The sequence below is a fragment of the Saccostrea cucullata genome, unplaced genomic scaffold (genome assembly GCF_032062105.1).
Source record: "Saccostrea cucullata isolate Sc308-1 unplaced genomic scaffold, CSIRO_AGI_Scuc_v1 ctg4707, whole genome shotgun sequence".
In the NCBI taxonomy this organism is placed as follows: domain Eukaryota; kingdom Metazoa; phylum Mollusca; class Bivalvia; order Ostreida; family Ostreidae; genus Saccostrea; species Saccostrea cuccullata.
In genome coordinates this window covers 10,638-35,116 of record NW_026930848.1, presented here as the reverse complement: position 1 = coordinate 35,116, position 24,479 = coordinate 10,638, and the positions used below count along the sequence as shown (strand labels likewise).

Below are 24,479 nucleotides of genomic sequence, written 5' to 3'. Positions count from 1 at the left end.
AGGGGGCGAGATATATGCAATGTATAAGTAAATATATGTACGGGTACATACATATTTGATCCTATAATTTTGAAACTCCCAACTCCCTGTAAGTATTTTTCAGCACAACTAATTTTCAAAGTTCCTCTGCTCCCCTTTGATTTCTTCAGCTTAGATATATTTCCTGCAAAACATTTTTCCCAACAGCTTTATCAAATATGCAAGATAATGTAAAGTATTCTAATTCAAAACACCATCAAAAATACCAAATTATGAGCAGAGTAAACACGGGTTATGACAAGCAATATTGAAAACCGAAAAACGATGTTACAATTTCAACGTTTTTAAATTAATCATTTATTCTCTTTACAGAATTGACTGGGATGAACATGTGCCTCCAGACGTCTTCTGAAGAAATTAAAAGATCAATTACAATGTATTCAATTGTAAATTAAAAGACTCAAAACTTTGTGTCAAAACATATATAGAACTAGAAACTCTTGTTGCTACAGCAACAAAAACGGTCTTCCGTTCTCCTCTTTTTATCTGTATGAATAAACTTATATCTATGCTAAAAAAGGCATATAATATTTAAAACGATACAGGAAAACAAACGGCCGGGGATGTAACTTACCAAGATTCTCGACATTACTTTTGACAATTATAGTCCTACTAACATTTACAAAAAACATTTTCAATGTTTTTATCACTTCTTGTGACGACTGGAAATGACTGCAGATGCATTTTATGCTTTATTTGTATAGTGCCTTGATCTGTTACAGTTTAAGAGATCTCGTAATGTTAACATCTCATTTTGAGAACAAGAAATCACGTGACCGGAAGTAAATTTTAAACTAGAGGTACTGTGAGCAATGAGCTCACTAAATAATACCCCCGCCTCCCATATAAATAAAATGGCAGTGTCCATGTTTTGCTCTGGAAATTCCAAAATATATGTCAGATCAAAAAGTAAAATAGGAGGTGCCCAATGGCAATATGTAATAAAGATTCTGTGAAAGTTTCATCAAATTTCATTCAGTGGTATGAGAGGAGTTGCGGATAAGAGATTGGTACCCCAAAGCGTAACAGACGGACGGACGGACAGACGGAAGGACGGACGGACAGACGGACGGACGGACAGACGTACAGACGGACGGAATTAACGATTACTATATACCCTCCCGCTTTTGAAGCGGGGGGTATAAAAAGATATTTGAGGTTACTATAGACATTTCAGTATGAATGGTATGTCCTAAAATCATTTCGTTTACTCTTTTTGATACATTTCGAAACTACAAATAAGATACTATAATGTAATGCAAAAAATGTTTCATAAAAGAAAAGTTGAATTTTCTAATTTCTTTGATCACTTCCTGTAGCGTCCTGAAGTGACGGCGGACGATCTTATTACAAATGGATTTGTCTACTTACTAAGATCTACTAGTCCTATAAGTTTGGTGTCTTAATCTCTTACCGTTTCCGAGATCTAGCTGTGATAACTTCTCATTTTTAGGACAGGAAATAACGCGACCGGAAGTAAATTTCATAAAGATATTTGACGCTACTGTAGACATATTCAGTCTGAATAACATATCCAAAAATCTTAACAAATACTTTTCTATGAAAAATATAAATGGGAGAGAAAAATACTCAAATTATGCAGTTTTCTCTTATAACCGGAAGTTGTCGTTTTTGTTTTCGGTGGGACTGATACATTTCGAAACTACAAATAAGATGCTATAATGTGATGCAAAAAAAGTTTCATAAAACAAAAGTTGAATTTTCCGATTTCTTTGATCACTTCCTTTGACAACCGGAAGTGACGGCGGACAATCTTATTACAAATGGATTTGTCTACTTCCTAAGATCTATCTGTCCTATAAGTTTGGTATCTTAATCTCCTACCGTTTCTGAGATCTAGATGTGATAACTTCTCATTTTGAGGACAGGAAGTCATGCGACCGGAAGTGAATTTTACAAAGATATTTGACGTTACTTTAGACATTTGCAGACTGAATAACATATAAAAAAAATCATTACAAATTCTTAATGCATAAAAAATATTTATAGGAAAGAAAAATACTGAAAATATGCAGTTTTTCTCTTATAACCGGAAGTTGTCGTTTTTGTTTCCGGTGGGACTGACATATTTCGAAACTACACATAAGATGCTATAATGTAATGCAAAAAAAGTTTCAAAAAAGAAAAGTTGAAATTTTCGATATTTATGAACACTTCCTGTGACGACCGGAAGTGACGACGGACAATCTTAACCCAAATGGATTTGCCTACTTATCAAGATCTATCATCCCTATAAGTTTGGTGTCTTAATCTCTTACTGTTTCTGAGAACTCACTCGGATTAAATATTTTTGAAAAAAGCGGAAATCGGACATATCTGACGACCGGAAGTCAATTTTGAAAAAATGAATAAAACGTCTCGGGGTATTTTCATGTTCTATCATCTCTGAAAATTTCAGGAAAATCCGTCCAGCCATCTCTGAGAAATCCTGCCGACAAGATTTGGGGAAAAAATAATAATAAGAATAAGAAAAAACAGTAGAATCACTGTAAGGTCTTCCGTCTGAAACGGAAGACCTTAATTATTTGTTAAGTGCATATTTAATCGCTAAGCGCATGCGCTTGCTAGGGGCAGTGTTCAAATACAGGACGTCTTCCATTCAATGAACTGTAGCAGAACCTCAAATTTTTTTTTAGTCTTAATTTTAGGTGTATTTTTAGTTCACTTGATCCGAAGGCTCAAGTGAGCTTTTCTATTCATATTTTGTCCGTAGTCCGTCCGTCCGTCTGTAAACTTTTCGCATTTTCATCATTTTCTCAAGACCCGCTAGGATGATTTAACCCCCTACCCCGCAGTCACGCATTTTAACGCATATACCATTTCCTATTTCTGACGCAAAATCACACATATACCGTATCCCCGCAATCACACATTTTCACGTACTTTAAAAATTCCAATTAATCTTTAATTGAATGCAAAGAACCACGAACAATAGTATTGTTCTCCCGCCTACCTCTAAGTCAATTCTCAAAAGTTATTATATTCGAATGATTTTCGAAATTTTTATAGATATTTAAATGAATTTTCTTAAAACGTTACCTATTTGGGATACCAAAGAGAGATAACTCTATAATTTTGGTTAAACTTGTGTTTTTCACTATAGAAATCAATGGAAAACGGAAAATATCTTTAAAACATCCCCCCCTGAAACAAAAATTCCTTTTTACAGGTAATATTGACTTTCATTTAACAAATTTATGCCAAAGCTTTTTGTGTTTCACGGGGGGGGGGGGAACATATGTTTATAGACAAAAAACGAAAAAATATGCTGAATATTCACCAATTTTACAGCTATTTACACCTGACTAATTGTTTTTTTATTTATTTATACATGTTTTATTTATTTGCGTAAAACTAAGAAAAGATATGAGATAAATTTTATTATATTTAAGACTATTTCATAATATGGTGATTCTTGAAAGTTCCTTTTCACCAGAAAATATCGCCTACACCCCTTTTTTCAAGAGCTGGAATTAATGATAATTTACTATCTAACGCTGGAAATAAAATGATTAATCATTTACCATAGAACTGTTCTTTGTATTAAACAAAGATGTGAATCAAGAGTTAGCGTTCGTAGTTCTTTCCTTCTTTGTTATACTAGCAAAAATCACATAAGATAAGAATATTTATTTTTGTATTAAAATATAATGTTATAATATAACTAACGCTAAACTTTAGAGAAACGTGTACCATACTTTAAGGTGCTTGCGGAGAAATGGTAAATTTCTATTTCTATGACGTGACTAATAAGTGCATGTTTCAAAACAGTTCAGTAAGTTGTAAAGAGTTAAACAAACTCAGTACATAGTATACTTGGTTGATGCGGAGTTCCAATTGTTAAAATAAAGGGCTAAGTCCCCTTCCAAGGGGAAATAATCAATAAAAGACAAAAAAGGATGGGTCACTTAAAAATATTCTTCTCAGGAACCAGTAGGCCAGGAAAGCTGACACTTATGTGGAAGCATTCTGGAGTAGAGTAATTGTTAAATTGTTAAAATCATGAGCCCCGGGGGTAGGACTGGTTCACAAAAGGGAATCCAAGTTTTACATAGGAATATAAAGGAAAAATCTTTCATAATCTTCATCTCAAGAACCATATAGAACCAGGAAAGCTGAAACCTATGTGAAAGCTTCCTGGGGTAGTGTAGATTCTAAATTGTCATGGCCACCGGGGGTAGAGCGAGACCACAATAGGGAATCAAAGTTTGACATAGAAGTATTTAGGAAAAAAATTTAAAATCTTTTTCTCAAGAACAAATGACCCAGGATAACTGATACTTACGTGGAAGCATCCTGGGATAGTGTTAATTCTCAATTGTTAAAATCACACAATAGGGAATCAAAGTTTTACATAGAAATATATAGGAAAAAATCTTTTCAAATCTTCTTCTCAACAACAAATGGGCCATAAAAACTGAAACTAATGAGAAAGCATTCTGAGGTAGTGTAGATTCTAAATTGAAAAATCCATGACCCCGGGTGGTAGGGCGGGTTCTACATAGAAATATATAGGACAAATCTTCTTCTCAAGAACCAGTAGGCCAGGAAAGCTGAAACTTATGTGGAAGCATCCTGGGGTAGTGTAGAATCTAAATCGGTAAAATCTTGCCCCTAAGGGGTAGGGCGAGGTCACAATAGGGAATCCAATTTTGACATAGAAAGAATTAGAAAAATTCTTTTTTAATCTTCTTCTCAAGAACCATTGGGCCATAAATGGGATAGTGTAGATTTTAAATTGTAACAAGAGGCCAATAGGCAACATCGCTCACCTGAGCACATGGGCTAGTTAAAAACACCAATTGGTTCAAAATTGAAAAGTTAACTTGGGGGAGGGGGCGTTGTTTATCTGTTACTTGAGAATATCACTATATCAATAAAGCATACATGTACAACTTCACCATATTTGAGAAGAGTAGCTTTGAAGATTTCCCCTATATATTTCTATGTAAAGATTTGATTGCTCATTATGGCCCCGCCTCCCCCGAGGGGTCGTGATATGAATAAACTTGAATATACTCTAACTGATGATGTTTCCATATAAATATCCTCAATCATTGCTTTGCTGACCTTGAGAAGAATTTTTTTCCTATACATTGTATATTCATATGTTAAACTTTGATAAGCTATTGTGGACCCGCCCTACCCCCGGAGATTTTGATTTGAACAAACAAATCCACACTACCTGAGGATGCTTCCACATGATTTTCATCTTTCCTGTCCCAGTGGTTCTGGAGAAGAAGTTTTAAAAAAAAATCCTATATATTCCTTTGTAAAACTTTAATCAGCCACTTTGGCTCCGCCCTACACTCAGGGGTGACGATTTGAACAAACTTGAATTTACACTACCTGAGGATGCTTCCACATGAGCTTCATCCTTCCTGGCCCACTGGTTCTGGAAAAGAAGACTTTTGAAAGATTTTTCTTATATACTCCTGACTGTGTTAAACTTTGATCAGCCATTGTGGTCCCGCCCTATCCCTGGGGGTCATGATTTAAATAAATTTGAATCTACACTACATGAGGACGCTTCCACATGAGTTTCATCTTTCCTGGCCCAGTGGTTCTGGAGAAGAAGACTTTTAAAGATTTTTCTTATATATTCCTGTGTTAAACTTTGATCACCCATTGTGGTCTCGCCCTACCCCCGGGGGTCATGATTTAGATAAATTTGAATCTACACTACATGTACATGAGGATGCTTTCACATGAGTTTCATCTTTCCTGGCCCTGTGGTTCTGGAGGAGAAGATTTTTAAAGTTTTTTTTTTCAATTTTCCTATGTAAAACTTTGAACATCCATTGTGGCCCCGCCCCAGCTACCCCCAGGGATCATGGAATAGAACAACTTTGAATCTACACTACATAAAGATGCTTCCACATGAATTTCATCTTTCCTGGGTCATTGGTTCTGGAGAAAAAGATTTTAAAGATTTTTCCTATATTTTCCAATGTAGAACTTTGATCAGCCATTGTCGCCCTGCCCAAAAGCTCAAGACTTGATCAAACATGAATCTACACTACCTGAGGAGTTTCATCTTTCCTGGCCCAGTTGTTCTGGATTAGTGGATTTTTAAAAGATGACATAAATTTTTCATTAATTCATAATTACCTCCCCTTGGAAGAGGATTTGGCCCTTCATTTGAACAAACTTGAATCCATTTTACCCAAGGATACTTTGTGCCATGTTTGGTTGAAATTGGCCCGGTGGTTCTTGAAAGAATATTGAAAATGCAAATAGTCAAATTTTCCGGACGCCCTGTCCCTTCCTCAGGACAAACATGTTGCAATTAAACAACAACTTCAATGACGTTATTCAATAACGTCATCTTTTTTTAAAAAAAAATGACGTCTTAGATACAAGGACTTCAATAACGTTATCTTTGTGAAAAGAAATGACTTTTTAAAAACAAAGTCTAAGATTAATCTGATGATAAAATAAGTTAACCTGATTTTAATTTTGATATGAATTATTTTTTCCTAACACATTTTTTAATAAAAATATCATTAAATACATTTATTAATTATAAAGTGAGTGTATCCGTACATGTTGCACAGCGAATGACATTTGTTTATGTTTATCCAATTAATTTCATAAAGGTAGACTACAAATGTTTCTTAACAATAAAGGACTAACAAAATAATTATGATAAGAAAGAAACAAAAAACTAATATAAAAATAAAGCTTAGTATCATTACATATACTTATTCAAGCGGTTAACAGGCCTGTTGGGAAATGGTGACCAGATAAATGTTTCCGGGCGTCAATAAGATCATTGGTCAGTAAACTATTGGTCAATCCTGTGTAAAATTTCTCATCTTCTAAAACGCTGACCTTTATTTCTGCTTTTGAACCTTATTTCTCTACAGACAAAATACCAGGCTTCGTATTTTGTAATCAGTTGAGTACATTTGAATTCCCCTTAGAGATGTAGGAAAGCCTTTCATTCCAGCCACGTCATATGGGGTACACGAGAGCCAAGTGAAAACTGTTTCAGGATTGCTTCAGTCTGATCAATAGATTAGTCTCCTAAGTTTTTAATCAATGCTACAAGCATTTGACATTGAACTTGTATCATAAACTGATTTGTCCTGCTGCCCGTCATAATTTGCCACAAAAAATTAAACATATGCACGTATTCCTTTCATAAAGAAATCTTGTTTTGGCCGTTGCAGTTATCAGTATGAACTGTACTTAAAAGTTCTGTATTTCAAAGAAAACGAATAGATCAAATAACTGAATCTGGCTCATGTGTGTTTGTAGCTTTACGCACTACAGTTTCATGTTGAAAAATTAAAGAGAGAGAGAGAGATTTATCATCTTTTCGGAAACCAAACTTCTGGATTTTAAAAAGAGTCAAGAAATGGAGAAGCCATTGGAGAGCACAACGAGGTTTTACTCATTGGTATTGGAGATGTCAATTAAATATCACATGGCGTTCGGGAGAAGTGTTCAACTTTGAAACTGACGAACCCTGAGAGGAAACCTGGACCCAGGATCATAAAACAGACTTAGACTTAAGTCAAAATTTCAATAATCTATAAAATCTTTTAAACTTGTTGAAGGAAACTCATATTTTGCATATGACAGCAGATTGATGATAGAAAATTTGAAAGCATTTTCATTTTGGTCTCCTTAACCTCTAAATAAATTCAGCATCTAAGCCATTTTTAGACTTAAGCTTAAGATGCTTCATGATCCCGGGGCCAGAACTCTATTTTAAAAACTGTGTGTTGAGTCAATAATGAAATAGCTACATGTAATGACATCTTTAAATAAAATGGTTGTCCTCTCCCGATCGACTGTCTAAAAATGGCCCGACTCAATTTTTTTTTTACATACCAGGACAAAATCTTTTTTTATTTTTATTCCTATTATTCCATCAACAGATTTTCTGGATTTTTTTTCGACCTACCTAATGATCCAATAATTTTACCCCAAGTCAGGAGAGGTTAAGCAGGCATTATTTTTAAGATGGCCTAATTAAGATGCGTGAATTTAACTTGCTATGTAAGATTTGAAAAGAAATAGAATTAGATTAAAGAAGACTTAACATGATATGCACAGGCTGGTATAAATTTAGTTAAAAGAGGGGACCAGCCTAACAAAAAAATTCAACAAAAACAAAGCAATACCTCACATTCCTTTGAGGTGCACAATCAAATTTTTTAAATATTCTTTTGAAGAGTATTAACTATATATTAGTAAAGCTTTTAAAGGTTAAACATTTAATGAGCTTTGTTTTCTATTAAGTGTGTAATAGTGAATTATTGCCCCCCCCCCCTTCAGGTTTGTATGGATCTGATGTAAAGTACAGCATGAAGAATCGTTTTCTTGCAGTGCAACTTTAGATCAAATCTCCCCATGAACGAACTTGTATAAAAGGCAATCAAATACATGTAGTATGTGCATTTTTATAATTACTTATTTTCAGTTAAAATACAAACTAAATTATGTACTTCCACAGTCACCTCAAGAGTGGATAAAGTACATGTACTTATTTCACCCTCACCCCCCTTTGGATGGAGGTTTTTGAGTTACTTTTCATGATATGACATGATACATCCCTAATGGTTTAACATCAATATGTATCGGGGATTCAAGCCAGGATCCAAGCCTCGGAATTTATTCCCGGGTGGGAGGGGTGCATGGATTCTGCATAAGTAAGAATTACATTCAAACCATAAATTTGTTCACTAGCAAAAAGGAAAAAAAAAAGAAAAGGAAAAAAAACAAACCAAGAAAAAAAAATGTACACTCCTGTCAAAGGTGTTAAACTTATTCCGTAGAGGGGTGGGTCGGACTGCTTTCACTTCTTAAGCTTTAAAAGCATTATTTCTATTCAAAATTTAAACGTTTGATAACTATAGTTATATTTTAAAGCTTTGATTACTATTGTTATGGGTCAGAATAACCCTAAATACCAGCAAAGATCAATCACACAGTTTAAACTTAACAATAATTTATTTACAGTAATATACAAATCATTAAGTACAAACTTAGCAAAAATCTAAAAATACATACATCAGAGTGTCCGTTGCTGCACACAGTGTCCCAGTGAAATTATATCCCAGTAATACCTCAATGATGCTTATACGACAATGTATCCACAATTATTTATGCATCGAATTGACAGGGTATTTATACAGTATCATAAATCTAGAATATTCTAGAAATTGTAAATACATGATATTCCTGGAAAGTTCTAGACATAAACAAAGTTCAAGAATGTTCTAGAAAAAATGACCAAACATATTGACCACTCTGGAATGCTCAAGAAACTTAATGTTACTAATAATATACAAGATGAAACAATACACATCTCACAACACCTCCCCCCTTAAAAAGTTTGAATGTCAATGAAAACTTATATTATTTAAATAAAAGTTATGTACATTAATACAAAATCTAATTTGTTCATGATACTCTGGACAAGGCATCTGCAATAATATTGTCTTTGCCTTTGATATGCTTAATTGTTAGGTTGTATTCTTGTAACAACAAACTCCATCTAGTCAGTCTTTGATTCTTGTTTGACAATTTATGCAAAAATGTCAGGGGGTTGTGATCCGTATATACAAGAATTGGATGCAAAGTAACATTCAGATAAACATCAAAATGCTGTAAGGCTAACAACAAAGCAAGGCATTCCTTTTCAATGGTGGAATACTTTTGTTGACATTTTGTAAGTTTCTTTGAAAAATAAGAAACAACTCTATCTACCTTATCACTATAAAGCTGCCCCGATTCCAACATCACTAGCGTCAACAGTAAGCTTAAATTGCTTAGAAAAATCTGGAGTTGACAAAACTGGATTGCTCATAAGGACAGATTTGATTTTATGAAATGATTTTTCACAGTCCTTTGTCCATTCAAAGTTAACCCTCTTTTGTAAAAGATTTGTAAGTGGACTAACTACTGAGGAAAAATTTGGACAAAATTTTCTGTAAAACCCAGCCATGCCCAAAAACCTCATTAACTCTTTCTTGTTTGTAGGAATCGGGAACTTTGCAATAGCTTCCACTTTAGCCATAATGGGTGTAACATAACCTTGACCTACTTTATGACCTAAATACTCTACATAGGCATGACAAAATTCGCTCTTCTCAAGGTTCACAGTTAAGTTTGCTTTAGCTAAAATGTCAAATAAAGCACGCATGATTCGGAGATGTTCGTCCCATGTGTCGCTGTATATGACGACATCATCAATGTAGGCCTCGCATCTCTCAAGGTCTTGAAGAAGGGAGTGAATCATCCTTTGGAATGTAGCCGGTGCGTTTTTCATGCCAAAAGGCATTACTTTATACTGGTAAAGTCCATCTGGTGTAGCAAAAGCAGATATTTCTTTTGCTCTTTCTGTTAACGGCACTTGCCAGTAGCCTTTCAACAGGTCAAATTTACTGACAAATTTGGCGTTTCCAATGCTGTCAATACAGTCATCAATTCTAGGTATTGGATATGAATCAGTTTTGGTAACAGAATTCACCTTTCTAAAGTCTGTACATAATCGGTAGGAACCGTCCTGTTTTGGTACAAGAATACACGGTGAGCTCCAATTACTTTTACTAGGTTCAACAATGTCATTGTCCAACATATACTGCACTTCCCTTCTTAGGTACTGTAATTTTATTGGATTGAGACGGTACGGATGTTGTTTGATAGGCAGAGCGTCGCCAACTATAACATCATGACAAGCTGCATTAGTTTTCTTTGGAACATCCGAAGATTTGATGGTACTCATTCATCAAGTTTTTAACTTGTTCTTTTTGGTGAATGTTCAAATGTTCAAGTTTGGCATCAAAATCAGCCAAAATTTCTGAGTTTTTCAAGCGGACACTCTGATTACAATCTTTCTCATTCATCTCTACACTCGTATCACTCTCAATACAATTTTGAACAGTCTTAGCGTTGGCTAAAGTGGAAACTGGTTTTACAGAATTTCGGTCACACCTTTCAAAATACTCTTTTAACATGTTAATATGACAAACCCGTTTCTCTTTACGTCGACCTGGTGTCTTAACTACATAGTTTACATCACTGATCTTGCTTTCAATTTCATAAGGGCCATTAAATCTGGCTTGTAAAGGATGACCAGGAATAGGTAAAAATACAAGAACCTTATCACCTGGCTTAAACACCCTATTTCTGGCATCTTTGTCATACCACATTTTCATTTTCATCTGAGAACTCTTCAAAATTTCTTGTGCTAATTTACAAGCATTGTAAAGTTTTTCTTTGAAATCAGACACATAATCTAAAAGATTAAGATCACTAGTCTCAGTCAGCCACTTTTCCTTCAACAATTTCAAAGGACCTCTAACTGTATGTCCGAACACCAATTCAAAAGGACTGAACCCAAGAGACTCCTGGACTGCTTCTCGTGCAGCAAATAGCACAAGATGAACCCCTTCATCCCATTCTTTTTCATACTGGTAACAATAGGTCTTCAGCATTGTTTTTAGGGTTTGATGAAAACGTTCTAGCGCTCCCTGGGACTCAGGATGATAAGCAGTTGATCTATACTGCCTAATACCCAACTCATGTATGACTTGCTGGAACAACCCCGACATAAAATTTGAGCCTTGATCCGACTGAATTGCCTTGGGTGCTCCTATAAAACTGAAAAACTTGGTTAGGGACTTAACTATGCTCTTTGCCTTTATATTCCTAAGAGGTATGGCTTCAGGAAAGCGAGTGGATGTACACATAATGGTAAGTAAATACTGGTTTTCAGATCTAGTCCTAGGCAAAGGTCCTACACAATCCACCAACACTCGACTAAACGGTTCTTCAAAAGCTGGAATGGGTTGGAGAGGAGCAGATGGTATCTTCTGATTTGGTTTACCTACCATCTGACAGACATGGCATGACTTGCAAAACTCAGAAATGTCCTTTCTTAGCTTAGGCCAATAAAAATGACTCAAAATCCTATTATAAGTCTTATTGACACCTAAATGACCTGCCATAGGTGTATCGTGAGCTAAACTCATGACATCTCGACGATAAGCAGCTGGGACCACTCTCTGGTGAACAACACGCCACACTTCATCTGGAGAAGCGTCAGGTGGTCGCCATTTTCGCATAAGGATGCCATCTTTCATATAAAAGCATTCTCCAACTTTAATAGCCTCTTCTGGTGGAAGTGCCCTCTTACTAAGTTGAATGATATCTGGGTCTTTATTTTGTTCAGAGAGTAAACGTTCTCGGCTGAGGATGTCCTTGCCTTGGCTAACATCATCCTCACCACCAAATTTTGGTAAAAATTCTTTCTTCTCTTGCTTCTTGATATTGTGTGGTTCCATGCTTGTTTGAGTGCCATCAAGGTCAGATAAGAAAGTGTCATTCAAATCAATATCAACAGAGGAATTCGTCTCGTCAAAGGCTTGAGTATGGTCTGCCTCCATTTCTCGTCTTCTGGCCATCGCTCTAGTAACAGCACAGGCTGGATAAATGTCATCATCTTCATCATCGCACATGACATCTGGAGTGATTTTCTCACAAACTATAGGATCTGGTACAACTTTTCCACCAGCTAAATCATTGCCTAGCAACAAAGAAATGCCTGGAACGGGAAGAGTAGGTCGAACACCTACGATAACAGGTCCAGTAACTAAATCTGACTTCAAACTAATTCTATGCAGGGGAACATCAATGACGCCTAGCTCCACACCCTGTAATAAAACTGACCCACCAGTAGAAGTCTGCTCAGACAAAGGAAGCACGCCCTCTAACAATAACGTCTGTGCAGCACCAGTATCTCTCAAAATCTGGACAGGTTTTATTTCGCTAGAGTCACCGAGTGAAACAAATCCCTGAGACATAAAGGGCTTATAATCCTCCATAGAATCAATAGAACTGGACTGTGAACCCTGGACATCAGGAGTGTCAGAACAAATCGAAACTAAGGCTTCTCTATCACCTCTAACTGCCGCACAAGCGTGTGGTTGAGTTTTATCAAAATCATTTTTTCTCTTAAGTTTAAAGCATTCACTGATCAGATGACCCTTTTTCTTACAATAACTACAAGTAGGAAGCGACCCTATTCCAGAAGATCCTTCAAAACGTCCTGGACCGGACTTAGAACCACCTTGGGATGGAGACTGGGAACTTGTGAAAGACTGAGACCCTGAACCACTCTTTTTATATGTGTCTGAATTGGTAGAATTGCTGCTAGTCTGAGATCTTGATACAAAATTCTTTTTATGAGATAGAGCATAAGTATCAGATATGACTGCTGCCTCTTCAAGAGTTTTCACATTCTTATCTTCTAAATGTGTTTTCAAATCTTGAGAAACACATTCCTTAAACTCTTCTACCCAGGATGACTTGGCGCAAATTAGCAAAGGTTTTATCAAGTTTCTTAGATCTAAACCAGTGATCGAATAAATCTTCTTTCTCTCGTGAAAATTCAACAAATGTTTGATTATCAAACTTCCTATACTTTCTGAATTTTTGTCTATATGCTTCAGGTACTAATTCATATGCTTTTAATATTGCTGCTTTGACCTTCTCATAGTCTGAACTCTCAGCTACCCCTAGTGCAGAGTATACCTCAGCTGCTTTGCCAACCAGTACACTTTGTAACATTGTTGACCAAACGTGTTGTGGCCATTTAAAATTTTCTGCGACTTTCTCGAATTGGGGAAAATATTTGTCTACAGATTTTTCTTGAAATTTTGGAACTAATCTGATATTTTTTGCTGCGTCAAATTCATTCTTGACAAATGACGGTTCTGGTTGGTTTTGTAATTTTAATTTCTCTAATTCAAAGTTCATTTCACGCTCTCTTTCTCGCTCTTCTCTTTCTGCTGCTAATTTGTCTAATTCAAATTTTCGTTCACGCTCTCGTTCTTCTCTTTCTCTATCTCTTTCTCGCTCTTCTCTTTCAAATCGCATTTTCTCTAACTCTAATTGAAACTGATAGTCTGTCATTTTGTAAGAGCCTAACTCTGATCTATCTGTATATTCTGGAAGATCGTATTTTTCAAAGATATTTTCTTCTACTAGTTTGTTTGCAACCTTAATTCTAATGTCTTGCTTTCTCTGAGAGGATTTAACATCTAACCCAAAATGCAAACCTAATGCGATCAAGTCATCCTTTTTTAACGTATCAAAAACCTGAACACTTGGCGAACTAAGAAAGTTTGTGACCGAAAATACCATGTTGATTTTTGCTGGCTTATAGTCAAATTTAACAATTTAATTAACAAAATTCTGACAATGAACTGCAAAAGTGCAAGAAATTCTTGATCCCGGACGAGCCCCCAATTCTGTTATGGGTCAGAATAACCCTAAATGCCAGCAAAGATCAATCACACAGTTTAAACTTAACAATAATTTATTTACAGTAATATACAAATCATTAAGTACAAACTTAGCAAAAATCTAAAAATACATACATCAGAGTGTCCGTTGCTGCACACAGTGTCCCAGTGAAATTATATCCCAGTAATACCTCAATGATGCTTATACGACAATGTATCCACAATTTTTTATGCATCGAATAGATAGGGTATTTATACAGTATCATAAATCTAGAATATTCTAGAAATTGTTAAATCATGATACATGTATTCCTGGAAAGTTCTAGACATAAACAAAGTTCAAGAATGTTCTAGAAAAAATGACCAAACATATTGACCACTCTGGAATGCTCAAGAAACTTAATGTTACTAATAATATACAAGATGAAACAATACACATCTCACAACACTATAGTAATCAAATTTTAAAATTGAGGAGGGTATAAGTATTTTATGCAAGGGGGGGGGGATCGGCGCATGGAAATAACACATCGTTTTTAAAGTTTTTGATATTGATTAGATGAAACTATTATTCTTTTAGAGTATAATCGGGAATTATAAATACATTCTAAATCCAGAAGCAACGCTTGTTATACTGTATCAATAATGTTGAAATAGATTTGAATTTCGACAAATCTTTTTCTTCAATGATGTTAAAAAGGTTGCAAATCGAAAAAAAAAATAATTTTAAAAAACTTAGAAGAGCTGGGGGGTGGGGGTGGGGGGGGGGGGTTGGCAGAGACTAAAGCAAGATACGTCGAAGGGTCAAAGCTATGAAGGAGGGTGATACATGTAATCCTTATATAATTTTGAAATTAAGGTCAAGATCAAGTAAATGATTTTAGACTAATGTTTTGGTGCTAGATCCATTATGACGTCATAATCAATTTCAATTTTTTCCCCGCACTTTACGGCTTTAGCAGAATTATGCAGAAATTTGGGTATTTTCATGACATTCAATTAAAAATCATATGAAAAGTAAACCGAATACCTACATTAAATTTGATATTATTTTAAAGAAGATGTCATGAACATACACATTTTTGTTTTCTGTGAGACTGTAGGCAATCTGGATTCATTTCCTTTGTCGAATATGAAAAAAAACTCCCATATGCATCACTGGTTTTTTTAATTTTGCATTGAAAATGACAGTTTAAAATACAGTTTCTCATCTTCTTTACCTACAAATTATGCCCAATAAAGCAATTCATTTCTTGAATTTGATAAATCTGTAGACACCTTTCATTTACTAGATCTTGACCCTAATGAGACTTAATTCAGTATGAGTTAGAAGTCCCGTTCTAGAGAGAAATATAGGTATGATCCAGGAAGGTAATTCTCAAGCATAATTACATATTTCTTTTATCAACATCCATTACGCATATTTCTCCATTGTCGATGGCCAGTTAGTTATGCAGTCATAGCAAAGTACAAGGAAAATTACTTCCAATCAAATGTGATGCATCCTAGTGTCTATATTTGATAAGGCACCACGCAGACATTCAAGACATTCTCAAATATAATTATGCAAATAATGCATTAATTAGATTAGGAGCTAGTCAATATCCTACAGGGTGTTGATTAGAATATGATAAACAATTAAAGCTGAAATTGTTAAAAAAAACTTCCTTATCTTAGGTTTTGAAGATGATCAGCTATGCGCATTGTACTGGTCAAATCACTTGGAAAGTAAACAAACACACTCTACGCTCATACATATTAAAATAATTTTAACTTTAAAGGTTTCCGTGTTATACTGTCATGTAACTACCAGCATTGTAATGTCATAAAAAACATCTCCGAGTTCGTTGTTGGTCAAACATAAACAGCTCCCAATCACTTTCTGTTAGGCAAAATTTTAACCAAACCTTGTCCAATCAGACATCTCATCCAAATTTGAGATTCCAACAACCCACAAGTAGACCAAGGCAATCCTTCCAAAGACCAAGACATATGGGCCCTAGGTTCATTAGGTTGATAATAAATCGTGCAACCCCTATAAGTCTGTAATAATGTAAACGAATTCATTGACACTGCATTATATTATTCATTATATGCCTATTCATAATATGCCTCATTTGATCAAGCAATTGAAGTGATCCAAAAGTTGGATAAAGGTGTTTTTATATGTAAGATAGATTTTTCAATTGTTTTAGGCTTTTGCCCGTACATGCCTCATGTTTTTCAGGTATTTGTATTCAAGATACATTCTATATACATAATTGCATGCCAGCTTAGCTGTTCAATACTAGTAGCATAAGCTTCTTTTGAAAAAATTCTCATCGATACTTTATTGAGTTGTCAGGGGAAGTCCAAATATTCAAATATCATTCATTACTCAGATGATTTTCCTTTTACCGGTTCCAAAGACTCGTCAGACAGTTTGAATGTATCTTAAACGTTCCAAAAAACGAAACAGGGATTCGAATTAATTCAGATAAAACTGAACTCCCATCCACTTACATGTATTTAACATTTCTTGGACTGGGTATAAATATCAGAACTCAAACGTTAACAAGTGTAAAGAGTTTAAAGTTGCACTGTTGTTTATTGTCAATTCAAGAAGGCCACACTCGTGGAAATGCAATCTTTTTCTTGGTCACTGATTTTCAAGAGTTATGACATTATTTAGATCATTAGTGTTGTTGTGTTTCAAGAATAACATTTTATTTATAAACAAGGCGAAACATATTCCAGGTTACAAGAATGTTATTTCCGATTTCAATGGGATCATTTCAAATCCTTGACACCGATGGTAGACAATAACCCTTCACAGTTACCGAAGGAATTATTGAATCTCTTAAACCATATGTATATTCTTCAGTAAATATATGCATTATGTAATAAATACTCCTTATCATTACTTTGGCCAACTACTGTAAGCGAACTTATCAACTATATAGTTTACCTAGCAGTCATTCCTACGGCATATTCAACTATGCTTTATTAGCACCATTAACTATTAATTCCAAATGCAATCCAGATATTGATACTGATACTACTAAAACATTCATAGTTACGACCATGCTACATGGTTTGTGCAGATCGAAACCCACTAAAGACACCTGTTCCCAATTATATTGTCTTTGCTTAAGGACAGATGATACAAACAAAAAATGGATGCCTGGAATGGTATATCTTTTTGGTCTTATTTCATTGAAAATGATGTGAAAAATAAATTTCTGGAATATAAAGAAATTGTAAACCTTCTATGATGTTCAAAATTCTACCTCTCTGAAACCATCCTCATAAATCTATACAAATATTTTTCACTTCAAATCCCATTTCTGTGAGAATTTGAATAAAAATTCAAAACTACGCGGTTAAACGTATTCATTTTACCCATTAAAACACTACTCAAGTTTTTATTTTCAAATTTTTTGACAAAAGTTTGTTTGTATCTTCTGTCCTTAATACATAGAACAAAATGTACCCCCATCGATTCTTTCAAATTCATATGAACAACATGAACCAAAATATCTACATTACATAAAACAGTTCTAAGCTATTTGTCAATTTAACCCAACATACAAAATCAATTATTTATTCACTTTGGTGGTAATCCATTGACTTCATATCGAATTACTTCAATTGAAATCTACTCAATCTGTTGAATTGGAAAAAAGATATTTTAGTCTCATTCATTTAGAATTTGAGGATGTAACATACATATCAAGTGGTTTGGTCAAAGAGGAATAACCCGAAGACATGTCAAACCAAAGATTTAAAGTTTGGTTTCATAATATGTCATAATGTTTTATTGTGGAGGTTATAGTATATATGCCGATATCGGTATGATGTCCCTGCGCCAACTACAGAAGTTTGTGAGCTTGACTGTGTTTCATTTACAGCTTATGTTACCTAAGTGTAAATTTATTTGATCAAAAATACAACCAAGAATTTATTATAGGGAACTGTTTTAACATTGGATAGCAGACAGTATTTGTATTAGGATAAATAACTAATTTTCTCAGTTCATTTCTACACGGGGTGGGGGTATATTCAATACCAAGATATTCAACAGTGTTCTTCAAAACTGTATCAAGATGGCGTTTAGCTTTCTGATGTAGTGCAGCCAGTTTTTCTCACTACCATTAAGTGCAGTTTGTTCAAAATAATTTGACACTACTTTTATTTTTAATGAGTTTAATAATTTGCTAATTTTGTAGGAGGTACAACATCTAAATTAAAATATAATTGTCGAAAATTTACTCCTCTTTGGAAAACTCCTCATAACAAACAACAACTGTAAAATTAATAATTTAATTTTAGTTGTAACACGTCATTTGATTGGGTAAAAGATTTCATCTTTTTTGTATAACAGAACTTGCCTACGTCACAATGAGTTACGTCAAAAACGTATTACTCCGCTTCGTAGTATATAAAGCGTAAAAAAAAGTTGAGATAACTTCATTCCTTAGATAATATACAGCAGTTTTGTCGTGGCCTGAACAAAACTTGCCCGCTGGCTGATCTCTTCATATGTCCAGCTTATATTTAGCTCTCATGTGAAGACATGGCAGAATGTTGCTAGAAGCTCGCTGCTGATCCTGTTACATGGTATCTTCGAGGGTCCGAGGCCAATAATTGGGCTTCTGTCGTTGTATCAATGTGCTATGAACTTTCTACATCATTCACTGTTGAAAACGTCGAAGTAGAAGTAGACTATTATATTTGTGATACAGTGTTGCCTGCTAGTTGCAATTAGTAATCATTGTACATGTTGTATATGACTGTATATAATTGAATCCAGTTATTCAAAACACACCTCGTGTACATCATTGCATCAGTTTACAATTATGGACCGTGTAGAAGGGATACATCACCAATTATCAGGTCTGAGTAGGGTTGTCAGACCTGATAATTGGTGATGTTTTTCTTCTACACAGTCCATAAACGTTTTATTATCCTGAAGAATCTACATTATCAATTGGATAGAGTGCAGTAATCAAAATTCTTGTGTTCCCCTACTCTGCTCTGATGCCATACATTCAAAATATGTTAACAGACAACTTTGATGTCATCGTTAGAATTTATTATAACCGACCCAACATATTTAGCAATTGTACATTTTCAATAAGAGTTATCTCGCTTTAACCACTCTAATCTCATTCACAGGCACACAGCACACTTGTAATTCTGCATGCTCGCTTACGCTATCTCCTTTTTATCTGAAGAATGACAACAGTTATCACCCTGCGCGTGAGGGAGACATAACAAATTTTCATACCTCACGTGACATGCTCTAAATTAATCAGTTTGACAGTATAATTTTGAAGGATAAAAATACCTTGTGTACATCGTTGGATTTAAGATTCATTTTGGCCATTACTTTATAAAGCCATGACAGAAACTGCCATTCATTTTTAATCTATTTTCCCGACATAATATCTAAACCAACTACATATAAGCCATCTTTTATTGTAATACTAATGTTAATTACCGTAGGCAGACAGGAACCACTTCCAGTAAAGTCCTTAAGATGAAAATGTTACACGCTGTGACCTTCTAATCGACAACCAGGTAAATCGAAGAAAGTAATATTAATTTAAAAAATAGTTACGTCCGTTCAAATGTCGATATATCCCAGTGAGATTGAAATAAAAGATGCAACAGAACCATACACCCTGATTAATATTAATAGCTTTTATTTATAAAATATTCAATAATATAAGCAAAAAACTTTATGACATGAGCATGCCCCATGTACGAATAACTAAAACGACACTTACGCACCTTTTTGATGAATCTAGAATGAATATCTTCAGTCTTCTTAAAAGACATAATCTTTATAGTTCTATGGTCGACACAATGCCCTTGTCTGCAAATACAAATGAAATCTATGATAAGGTCAAATGCTGATTGATGTGTTTTATAGTACACACATTTTATTGTTAGATCATTTTTCACACACTAAACTGTTTACAGATTTTTACGTTTTTCGGAATCATGACAAGGAGCACACGGCGGGCTAGACCGATCGACAGGGGATGCCCCTACTACATGGTACTTGGTTCAACCTCTGATCCGCCAGAGTTCGTGTCTGCTCTGCTCCAGCCTTGTATTGTTTCTATGAACTACTGAAAGTTATAGTTATTCGCTATCCCAATGTATAATCTATCAACATTGATGAATATGTAATTTTATATTCCTCTCATTTCTTAAGTTACTATTCGTAATATAATAATCGCTAAAATACATGTATGTTTATATTATCAACAGCTATCGTTACGAATCTTCCTGTTGCATAAAATTTAAGGGATGATGCGTGATGCATGACAGAGAAGAGCTTTTTTACAATAGTATCACAATCATAATGTCTTTTTATTATGTCTTTTGTTCGAACTCCAAAATCAGATCGTTCATAAGTACAGAGGCCACTAGTATGAATCAGTAAATCACGGCCGTTAAAACACTTCGGGGGTCCGTGTTTGCTCTGCTCTTATTTGAATACTGTTCGTTATCTCCATATCCTTCCTTACATAAACCAATACCTGTGTTTTGGTAATTTTATGTTTTGTATAGGTCCACTGAAATCCCATTTCCTTATAGATGTGTTAATGTTGAATAACATCCTTCTCTTAATAAATTCTAACGTGTAATGTATTAACTTCTTTTCATAATCTAAAAAAAGATGAAGATTACAAACAGTGATCAATTTAAAAATATATGAATGTAAGTTATTGTCAGTGTAATATATACAACTACTTGAAATCAAATTTGAATTATCATTTATCGGTTAAGTATTGAAGGGGGTGGATGCATGCTTTTGAAAGTAAAAATGCAAAGTTTTATCCTAGGTCGCACTGTCACGGTAATAGACACGGATTGCAACGGTTCACCCCGATTTTATAAACCGTATGATATCGTAATGGTAAAACGATTTTTTGGCGCGTAAAACATACGAAATGGTTGTTTCAGGATTATTGAAGGGTTCTACAAGGTATGGACACGGTTTCATGAAGGACCATGCTATTCACGCCACGGATACTGTTTTTTTTTTTTTTTTTTTTTTTTTTTTTTAATACTTTATTCATGAAAATATGACAACAAAGATTTGGGGCAATGACATCCGCAGATGTCCCCCTATAATAACCCTCACTAGGGGTGCCAGGGGCTCCCTAGATTAGATAGCAAGATAATATATGTATGAAAGATGTAAAAGGTATTTAAATCAATAGAGTATAATATAATCAAATGGTATGTTGACAAAGTACATAGCAAAAAAATAATATATGTTTGAAATATGTAACAGGTATCTAAATCAATAGATTGAGTATAATATAATCAAATTGTATGTTAACAAAGTATTTATACAGATACAGATAGGAACATTATGTTGCTATGGGGAGCACATAAAAAAACACTGTCCAACACACCCCTTAGCAACATGTATAGAGGGCCAGGTCACCCTCATATACACCAAATATAGATTATATCATACATGTATAAATGTATACATACAATAATTACAAGTTTATTGCCAAAGATTTTAAAATATGAAAATTGTATGTGATGCTTAGGGATCGTTTGGTGACTAAATAGAATTTCATAAGAGCATTTTTCAAAAAGATTAACATGTCTTCACTTGTAATATTATTTTTCATAATTCTACATTTCATTTTATATTTAAATATTTTACAAGCAATAAATGATAAGACATTATTCAAAACAAAAGTATTGTAGTTGATACCATGACTAAAACCCACAACAATATATCTCCAACTTATATCTATACCTATGATTTCAGAGACTTTGTTCCATATTAATTTAACTTGAATGCAATCAAAAATCAAATGCTTAGAATTCTCTTCACAGCGACATACTGGACAGTATTTATCAATATCTTTATTCCATTTACTAAGATAGAGATTATTCGGTAATAAATTATGTATTAGTTTATAATTAAATTCAGCAACATTTTTATCAAGAATTTTTCTAATTTTTTCCTCATATACGTTTTGCCATTGATTTGAGTAGTTGATATTAAACTCTTTTGACCATATAGTTTCCATAATCGGCTTTTGAGACTTTTGTTGCAACAAAATTTTATAGAAAAATTTTGATGTTTTGTCTTCAATGTTTTCTTTTTTATCATGAAATTTAAAGGAAAATGAATTGCATGTGTCGTTAATATTGATGAAAGAAGTATTACTCGAATTAATACCGTGCCATTTACTAAAGATTGTTTTAATTACTAAGTATTCGCACAGATAGTTTTGTTTTTTAATAAGTTTTTTCTGAATTTCTGTCAGTGATTTGAGTCCGTTTTCATCAAAAAGATCTTTTACATATTTAAAACCACTTTCGATCCAATTTTTGAAATAAATAATTTTTCCTTTATATTTCAAATCCTTATTAAACCATATATTTTCACGCAAAAGTTGGTTTGATGCGCTTATTTCAATTTGTGCTTTACACTGATTGAACGCACAAAAAACTTCCTTATAAAAGCGAGGTAACTTAAAGAGAATGTTGAAGTCTGTAATATCAGTAATATTTGATCGTACAAGGTAGGGTAAATTAAGCCCGTGTTGCACTAAACATGCATTTAAAAGATCTTTTAGACTACTTTCAGTATTTATAATTTTGGAAACCCAAGCCGCTTTAGATGCCTTTACTTTCGTTTCAAAATCAATAATTCCTATTCCTCCATTATTAATTTCGCGAATGAGTGTATTTCGTTTAATGCGTTCACGATTTCCCCAAATAAATGAATATATTAATTTGTTTAGATTTTTAATAAAACTTCCATCTGGATTATCTAAAACATTAGCCGTGTATATGAGTTTTGATAAAATTAATGAATTTATTATTTGACATTTTCCAAAGATAGTAAGTTTCCGTTTTCTCCAGGAGTCCAGTATTTTTTCAAACTCTTTGAGTTTATTAAGCCAATTTTTTTCATTACATGCAGTTTTATCATTTCCGATGTATATGCCTAAGCATCTTATTGCTTGACTATTAATTTTGGTTTTACAAATGTATGATTCCTGTTTAAATCTATCTTTTAGTTGTCCTAAAAGGATACATTCAGTTTTTGATATGTTTAGTTTTGTACCAGAAACTTTACCAAAGTTTTCGATCATTTTTAATGCATTTTCTAGAGATGATTTATCTTGTAACGGAAAAGTGCTGTCATCAGCGTGTTGAATACATTTGATTTCATTTTCAAGTGAGTCAATGCTAAAACCTTTTATTTCTGCCGAAGAATTTATTTTCAAAGAAAGCACTTCCATAACAAAGAGGAATAAGAGCGCTGAAACAGGACATCCCTGTCTAATTCCCCTTTTCATTGAACATTGTCTGGAGAGCCATCCATTGTTTTTTATGTAAAAATATGGGTTTTTATATAATATTTTTATCCATGTTATAAAATTGCATCCGAAGTTATATTTATGAAGAGTATTAATTAAAAAATTCCATTCCACTGAATCAAAAGCCTTTTGGAAGTCTGCAAAAAGTAGAATCCCTTCCTTACTATTATTTTCACAATATTCTAAAATATCTAATATCAATCTAGCATTAGCGCCGATGAACCGACCTTTAATGTACCCTGTCTGATTTTTATTTATTAGGTTATCTATAACACGTTTTAATCTTTCCGCTAACACGAAAGCTATAATTTTATAATCGGTATTAGTAAGACTAATCGGACGATAATTTTCAAGTTTATCTAAGGCATCTTTTTTATGTATAAGAGAAAGTACAGAGCATTTTTGTGTTTGTGATAATTCACCTTTTTCGAACGACGCTATTAAAGCATTGTAAAAATATTTATTTACGTGTTTCCAAAACATTTTGTAAAACTCTACTGGTAAACCGTCGATTCCAGGAGATTTATTTTGTTTCATTCGATATACTGCTTCTGAACATTCTTTTAGAGACGGAAATTGATCGCAATTTATTTTTTCTTCCTCTGTAATTTTGTTAACGAAGTCGATATTATTTAAATAGTTTTCAATGTCATCGCTTGGAATATGTACACTCGAGTACAAATTTTCATAAAATAAACAAAGCTGTTTTAATATGTCGTCAGTTTTATTATAGATCTGATCGTCTTTTCTTATTGTATTTATAACGTTATGTGATTGATGTTTGTTTTCAAGTCTTAGA

General features: G+C 33.9%; 1 long non-coding RNA gene across 1 annotated transcript; it reads right to left on the bottom strand.

Annotated features, from left to right (window-relative positions):
• Positions 1 to 350: 350 nt before the first annotated feature.
• LOC134230317 (uncharacterized) lies at positions 351 to 6,319 on the bottom strand. The gene is made up of 2 exons (XR_009984326.1): positions 2,651 to 6,319; positions 351 to 476 (listed from the first exon to the last, which is right to left on the bottom strand). It is a non-coding gene; the product is annotated as an uncharacterized LOC134230317 (long non-coding RNA).
• Between the last annotated feature and the right edge of the window lie 18,160 nt (positions 6,320 to 24,479).